Below are 8,403 nucleotides of genomic sequence, written 5' to 3' on the forward strand. Positions count from 1 at the left end.
GTGTGTAAAAGGACACAGGACATGGTAAGGAGATTCTTGGTCTCAGAGCAATGTGAAGCTGCTGCGAGATTTCCAACAGGGAAGTGACATGTCTGATCCCGATTTTAAAAAGTATTCTGGCCACCAAAGATACTGTACAGACATTATTTCTGCACCAGTGAGGATACAAATGCTAAGGACTGAATCCCAACTCAAATCAGCACCATCATTCTCAACCATGTGTCAGGAAAACTCACGTAAGTGAGAAGTATAAGGGCTTTAGGTAGGGCTACATCCAGGGATCTGGAGGATGTCCTCAGACCTTTTTAAAAAATTAATTCTGTTTCTCTTTGTATGTTGCCGCCTTCCTCCCCTCTGCCCTAAGGATCCAGTCAGCGGAGGGTAGAGCTGCCAATAATCCGAGGTCATCCAAAAGGAGGAGTGTCTGCCTGCCTGCACTCCAGGGCTTCCCAGGCAGTGCTAGTGGTAAAGAACCCGCTGCCGATGCAGGCTGTTGTGAGGAAAGTGGGTTCAGTCTTGGGTTGGGAAGATCCCCCGGAGGAGGAAATGGCAACCCGCTCCAGTGTTCTTGCCTGGAGAGTCCCATGGACAGAGGAGCCTGGTGGGCTGCAGTCCATGGGGTTGCAAAGAGTCAAATACGACTGAAGCAACTTAGTGGGCACCTTCACTTTGGAAAAGTCCAGGAAATGACTCAAATTGGTCAGACAAGAAAAACGTATCCTTCCTCTGACTGATTACCATGCCCGGGGGGTGTCATATGGTCACTAGACCAAGCTGGGTCATATGCTCACCAGTTGGCAGAGATGAGGTTGCGTCATCACAAGGCACATTCCCACCAGGATCACACAGGATTGAGAATGATTGTCCAAAGAAAAGAAGTGCTGTTATCAGAAGGAGATTGGTAAGAAAAGGACGGGAAATAACTCTAAACTATAGCTGCATTGAGTTGAAAAATGTTCTACCATATGTATATTTCATCCATTCAAAATTTTCCCTTCAAACTATCATTTGCTAAGTTTTATGGGCTTCCCCGGTGGCTCAGAGGATAAAGCATCTGCCTGTAATGCAGGAGACCCAGGTTCGATCCCTGGGTTGGGAAGATCCCCTGGAGACGGAAACGGCAACCCACTCCAGTATTCTTGCCTGGAGAATCCCATGGACAGAGGAGCCTGGTGGGCTACAGTCGATGGGGTTGCAAAGAGTCGGACACGAGTGAGCAACTTCACTATCTTTCTTTCTTTCTTTCTTTATGCATTCAGTCAGTTCAGTTGCTCAGTTGTGTCTGATACTTTGAGACCCCATGGACTGCAGCATGCCAGGCCTCCCTGTCCATCACCAACTCCCAGAGTTGACTCAGACTCATGTCCACTCATGTCCATGGTGATGCCATCCACGTTGTTCCCTTCTCCCGTCTTCAGTCTTTCCCAGCATCAGGGTCTTTCCCAGTGAGTCAATTCTTTGCATCAGGTGGCCAAAGTATTGGAGTTTCAGCTTCAGGATCAGTCCTTCCAATGAATATTCAGGACTGATTTCCTTTAGGATGGACTGGTTGGATCTCCTTGCAGTCCAAGGGACTCTCAAGAGTCTTCTCCAACACCACAGTTCAAAAGCATCAATTATTCCACGCTCAGCTTTCTTTATAGTCCAACTCTCACATCCATACATGACCACCAGAAAAACCATAACTTTGACTAGATGGACCTTTGTTGGCAAAGTAATGTCTCTGCTTTTTAATTTGCTGGCTAGGTTGGTCATAATTTTCCTTCCAAGGAGTAAGCATCTTTTAATTTCATGGCTGCAGTCACCATCTGCAGTGATTTTGGAGCCCCCCCAAAATAAAGTTTGTCACTGTTTCCATTGTTCCCCCATCTGTTTGCTATGAAATGATGGGACCAGATGCCATGATCTTAGTTTTCTGAATGTTGAGTTTTAAGCCAACATTTTCCCTCTCCTCTTTCACTTTCATCAAGAGATTCTTTAGTTCTTCTTCACTTTCTGCCATAAGGGTGGTGTCATCTGCATATCTGAGGTTACTGATATTTCTCCTGGGAATCTTGATTCCAGCTTGTGCTTCATTCAGCCCAGCGTTTCTCATGATGTACTCTGTATATAAGTTAAATAAGCAGAGTGACAATATATAGCATTACTAATGCATACAATATATGCATATAATATACTATGCATTACTGAATGAATTTCTTCTTATTATGTAATTTAGTTGCTTCAGATCTTTTATAAACATTATTTTATGGTTGTCCTGGTGGATATGGTTTTTTTCCATGCTTTTTATTTTCTTTATCTCCAGAAAAGGGGCCCTGGATAAAAAGGCATGAGATTTTTTTCTCTTCTTGATGCTGCTGCTGCTGTTAAGTCGCTTCAGTCGTGTCCAACTCTGTGCGACCCCATGGACTGCAGCCTGCCAGGTTCCTCTGTCCCTGGGATTCTCCAGGCAAGAACACTGGAGTGGGTTGCTGTTTCCTTCTCCACATTTTGTCAAATTTATTACTTTCTGAAAGGTTGTATCCACGTGAAATGTCACTAGGCATGCATAAGCATGTTCGTGTTTCTGTCCCTTCTATATTAATAAGTATCATCACTTTTTAAGTTTGCCAATTAAAAGGGTAAGAAGGATATAAATTTGTTTCATTTGTTGCTTTTTAGAGTCACATCTGCTGGTGAACTTCTGTTTTGTCTGTTTGTTTACAAATAGTCGTAATGGCTCTTCTGTAAGTGTTCTGCCCATGCTCTGCTGGTTTATCTATTAAAGTCTTAGTAATTTTTATATCTATTGTGAATTATTTAAAGTTATTGGCGTCTTCCCATAAGTTATTGATAGTTTACTGTTTGCCTTTTTAACTTTCAAAATTGTTTTTATGTTGTTAGATTTTTATTTCTTCTATTGTTTTCAAGCTTAGAAATTCACCCTTTTCCAAGGTTTGAAAAATATTTAATTCTATTTTCTTTTAATACATCTAAAGCTTGATTTTTTTGGTCTCTTTACATATCCTAAAATTTATTTTTAATTTATGATGTGAGGTGAAGACGTGAGTTGATTTTTCTCCCAATTGCTAGCTATTCAGCCCAGTACAATTTATGGAATGATTTTTCCTTCCCAATTGATTTGTGAAATAACACAATTCATATTTTATACATACTAGTATCCATTTACAGGTCACCGTGTTGCCATGAGAGGTTTGTCAATTCAGTCATCATACCAGCCCCAGAAAGTTTTCAGTCTTACTGCTTTATGTTTTAGTGACAGAATGGATGAAGTTCGCTCCCTGCCTCAGTTTTCTTAAGAGTATCCATGTTGTTTTCATTTGTTTATTCTTCCAGATGAAGGTTAGGAGAGCTTCCAAGTTTAAAGAAAAAAAGATCCTATTGAGCAGTTGATTGGAACTGCATGAACTTTAAGAGAGAAAACTTCTGGAAAAGATCTGATTACTAGAATCAGAGTTGCCTGCCATCAAGTAGACATTGTTCTCCTCTTGTCAGTTTACTCGCTCTCTTTGAGAACAAAATTCATTTGCATGAAGAAGTTTCCTGTTCTCGTGGCATTATTGTTTAAACCTTGCATTTTAGGAGAGGCTTCTGTCGTGGCTTCAGTTCAGTTCAGTTCAGTCACTCAGTCGTGTCCGACTCTTTGCGACCCCATGAATCACAGCACGCCAGGCATCCCTGTCCATCACCAACTCCCGGAGTTCACTCAGACTCACGTCCATCGAGTCAGTGATGCTACCCAGCCATCTCATCCTCTGTCATCCCCTTCTCCTCCTGCCCCCAATCCCTCCCAGCATCAGAGTCTTTTCCAATGAGTCATTCTTTCTGGAGTTGTTTCTCCACTGATCTCCAGTAGCATATTGGGCACCTACTGACCTGGGGAGTTCCTCTTTCAGTATCCTATCATTTTGCCTTTTCATACTGTTTATGGGGTTCTCAAGGCAAGAATACTGAAGTGGTTTGCCATTCTCTTCTCCAGTGGACCACATTCTGTCAGACCTCTCCACCATGGCCCACCTGTCTTGGGTGGCCCCATGGGCATGGCTTAGTTTCATTGAGTTAGACAAGGCTGTGGTCCTAGTGTAGTTAGATTGACTAATTTTCTGTGAGTCTGGTTTCAGTGTGTTTGCCCTCTGATGCCCTCTTGCAACACCTACCGTCTTACTTGGGTTCTGTTGTGGCTTAACTCGATGCTAAAACTTGACCTCTGTGCACCAGTGCCAAATTGAATCTCAGAGACAGAGTTTTAAGTGAAGTAGTCTGGAGAGTCCCCCCTGGAAGGCTACAGTCCATGGGGTCACAAAGAGTCGCACAGGACTGAGTGACTAAGGACATCACAACACAGAAAATAATAGCTTTATTGCTTTGCTAGGCAAAGGGAGACACATGGCTGAGGAACTTCCCTGATGGTTTAGTAATTATAACTCCACACTTCGAACGCAAGGGGCACCAGTTCGATCCTTGGTCGGAGAACTAAGATCCTGCATGCCAAGCGTGTGCGTGTTAAGTCACTTCAGTTGTGTCCGACTCTTTGCTACCCCCTGGACTGTGGCCTGCCTGGCTTCTCTGTCCATGGGATTCTCCAGGCAAGAATACTGGAGTGAGCTGCCATTCCCTTCTCCAGGGGATCTTCCCGACTCAGGGATCGAACCTGCATGTTTTATGTTTCATTGCAATGTCAGGCAGGTTCTTTACTGCTAGTGCCACCTGGTAAGCCCAAGAAGCATAGCCAAAAGATTGTTGTTGTTTAGTTAATAAGTTGTGTTCAAGTCTTTTGTGACCCCATGGACTGTAGCCCCCTGGGCTCCTCTGTCCATGGGATTCCCCAGGCAAGAATACTGGAGAGGGTTGCCATTTCCTTCTCCAGAGGATCTTCCTGACCCAGGGATCGAGCCTACATCTCCTGCATTGCAGGCAGATTGTTTGCCACTGAGCCACCAGGGAAGCCCAGCCAAAAGATTAAAACACTCAAAATATTGTCTCTGAGGTTTGATTCAGCACAGAGGCTGAGTTCTGAGATTCAGCATCAATCTCAGAATTCAAGGTGGGACTTAGTCAGTGGGTTTTTTAAAACTAAAATTTCTATAATTTTGTTGTCTTTTTGAAGTTTATATATCTATATATAATATAGATAATTTATATATATAATAGATATTTTATATATCCCTTAGTTTATATATCTATATAAGGGATATATATATATATATATATATATATATATATATATATATATAAAACAAACTAAGGGATAGACTACCCACTCCAGTATTCTTGGGCTTCCCTTGTGGCTCAACTGGTAAAGAATCCGCCTGCAATGTGGGAGACGTAGGTTTGATCCAGGGAAGATCCCCTGGAGAGGGAAATGCTACCTATTCCACTGGCCTGGAGAATTCCATGGACTGTATAGTCCACGGGGTCGCAAAGAGTCGGACACAACTGAGCGACTTTCGCTTCAGCACGTAGAAAAAGAGACTTAGAGCTTCAGGATGGAAACCGTTTTACTCATTACATTGATTGCACTTCTCAAATTTATCTGAAAGTATGAGGGTCATGTGCCACATGTTTGGATAGCTAGCTGTCTGGTTTGCTTAATAATATATGAGTTTATTATAGAAAGTAAGATTTGAAATCTTTACCCACTAACCCTTAGTTTTCAGCTGCAGGTCCCACATTATAAGAATGGTGCTCCCTAGAGTTGGGCCGTGGATAACCCACATGGCCATGTGCTACAGACAGCCTTGGTGATAACCGTTTGCTGAACTTGAAAGTAAATCTATGTATTTCCAGGCTTCCAAGGTCATGCCAAGTGTTGAGCTCTATTGTAAAATTTTGAGGTGGCTTCCTGGGTACCTCTTGTGTTTTTCAAGGGAGGAAAGAAATGATGATGGTGTACCAATAACTCTTGTTTTCATTAATTCATTTTATCTTCATTATAACTGTCTGTTGTGAAGGACAAGTGTAAACCCCTACATTACACATGTGGGAAATGAGGTTCATGCAGGCCATGTAATCGTTCATGTTAGGAGACAGTAGAACTGAGCCTTCAGACTGTAGAGCCCTGCCTCCACAGTATCTCCTCCTTGAGAGACATTCAAGGACTGCCCCCAACCTGCTGTAATCCAACCCTTTAAGTCATTTTTCCAAATGTTTGGAATCCTGGGGGACTGTGTAGGTTATACCTCCCAATGCTGTATTCAAGTATGGCTCTCCTTGTGTGCTGGGATTTAGGGGAATCATACTGCTTTCCTTGTGTCATCTTGCTTTATCACTTGATGCACTGCGACTGGTGGACAGATAAAACCAGCTTAAGACATATGCCCTGGCCGGACGTGAAGAATAAAGGAAGGAACACCAGGTCAGCCAGAGGAGTGGGTGTCCAGATGTGAAGAATAAAGGAAGGAACACCAGGTCAGCCAGAGGAGTGCGTGTGGAAGCAGGAATGAGCAGCACTACCTCTCTGCCTTTTTGGTGATGGGAAAGATGTCCTAATTGTATAAGCCTGTGTTTCGCTTTGTTTTGTTTTAAGCATCAAATAAGACACCTCCTTCTCTCCTTTTCATGGCTGCATCCAACAGACTATAACTCGGAAATCCTCAGAAAGAATGCAGCCTGAGTGTGTGTGTGTGTCTGGGTGATGATATCATGTCTCCTCCGATGACTTACAAAATCACACGTGAGCTTTTCTCTGACTGCTTCAGGACATCGTCATTTTCCATCCATTTGGACACTACATGGACTGTTTCACCTTCACTTTTATCAGGGTACTTCCTGTGTCTTTATACATTTACTTAGTCTTTGAACCTTCGTCTTTGTTCCAATCCATGTATTTAACATTCCTGGTTAATTGTTACACTCCCTAAAGTTTTTTCCTTTTTTCTTCTTTGGCAGGTAAACATTTCCTCTCCTGAAGAATCTTGTGATCAAGAGAATAAAAGAGCTCTTCTTTGTAGTTCTCAGAATAAGCAGTTTTTCTTTTTTTCTTTACTGTACACTCCCTAGCAGCCCTTTAGTTGGCACTCAATAGAGATTTATTTACTCAAAATAAAATATATTCTAAGGACTATTACCTCACATGTCACATTCATTCATTCACCTCGTTTCTGGTAGTTCCTTTTATATTATGCTGGAGTGCAAGTCAGGGGCAGAATAAAGCTTCATAGACTTTTTAAAAAATTAATAGATTTCCTTATTTTATAGCAGTTTTAGATATACAGACCAATGAGCAGAAAGTACAAAGAGTTCCCATATACCTCCTTCAGTTCCCCGGTTTCCCCGATTATTAACATCTTTCCTTAGTTTGATACATTTGTTGTAACTAATGAGCCAATAGTAATACATGCTTAGTCCATAGTTTCCATAAGGCTTCAATCTTTACATTGTACTGTTCTACAAGGCTTTGGAAAGTATATAATGGCATATATGCACTATTAAAGTATTATATGAAATAGTTTCACTCCCCCCAAAATCGTCTGTTCTGCCTATTCATCCCTCCATCCTTCCTTCCTGCAAACCCCTGGCAATGATCTTTTATTGTCTCTGGAGTTTTTCCTTTTCTGAACATCGTGTAGTTGGACTCGCACAGCGTATACCCTTTTCAAACTGGCTTTTTTCACCTAGCAATATGCATTTAAACTTCCTCCATGTCTTTTCAAGACTATAAGACTTAAACATTTATCAACAATATGTATTAAACACCAGGCAGAGTGGTGAGGTGCAAAGTACGATGCAATGGACATGAACTTGGGCAAACTTGGGGAGATGGTGAGGGACAGGGAGGCCTGGCGTGCTGCAGTCCATGGGGTAGCAAAAAGTCAGACGTGACCGGGCAACTGAACAATACTACAGTACACAAGACAAGCAAGACTGCTGCCCTTGACCCAAGCTTCAAAACTGTCAGATGTTCAGTACGCAGCAGCAGCAACACAAAGCAACAGGGGCTGCACCTGTTACACTAAAGATCTTCTCTGTCTTCCCTGAGAAAATCAGCTGCTTACATCAACAGCTGGGAGGAGACCTGCAGTGCCCACAAATGATTCACCGTGTTCCCTACTTACCAGCTCCCTGTCCATACTGTACCAGGCCTGAATCCCTCTGGTTCACAATTTAGATGTTGTTCTAATTCTTGACTACACGATTTGATGAAGCAGGAGAAAGGCAATTGCCCCTTCTCAGATGGTGATCTCCACCTGTTTCCTTAGCCTGGAATACATCTGGATATTTTTTCCTACCAAATGGCTAACACATATAAATTTATTTCTGCTTATAGCCAGTAATGAAGTCTACATTTGGACTTGGATAATTTATGAATCACCAATAATATTGATGCAAGTTATTTTCCACATTCATGAGCTGGCGCCTTCCCCTGAAATGGGCAAGATGCATCTTGTATGTGCTAGATTTCAT

The 8,403-nt window shown here is 42.3% G+C and overlaps 1 non-coding gene across 1 annotated transcript; it reads left to right on the plus strand.

Annotated features, from left to right (window-relative positions):
- Window positions 1–1,027: 1,027 nt before the first annotated feature.
- TRNAY-GUA (transfer RNA tyrosine (anticodon GUA)) lies at window positions 1,028–1,100 on the plus strand. Its single transcript has one exon. It is a non-coding gene; the product is annotated as a tRNA-Tyr (tRNA).
- Window positions 1,101–8,403: the final 7,303 nt, after the last annotated feature.

Source organism: Bos indicus, chromosome 17, assembly GCF_029378745.1.
Source record: "Bos indicus isolate NIAB-ARS_2022 breed Sahiwal x Tharparkar chromosome 17, NIAB-ARS_B.indTharparkar_mat_pri_1.0, whole genome shotgun sequence".
Taxonomy (NCBI): domain Eukaryota; kingdom Metazoa; phylum Chordata; class Mammalia; order Artiodactyla; family Bovidae; genus Bos; species Bos indicus.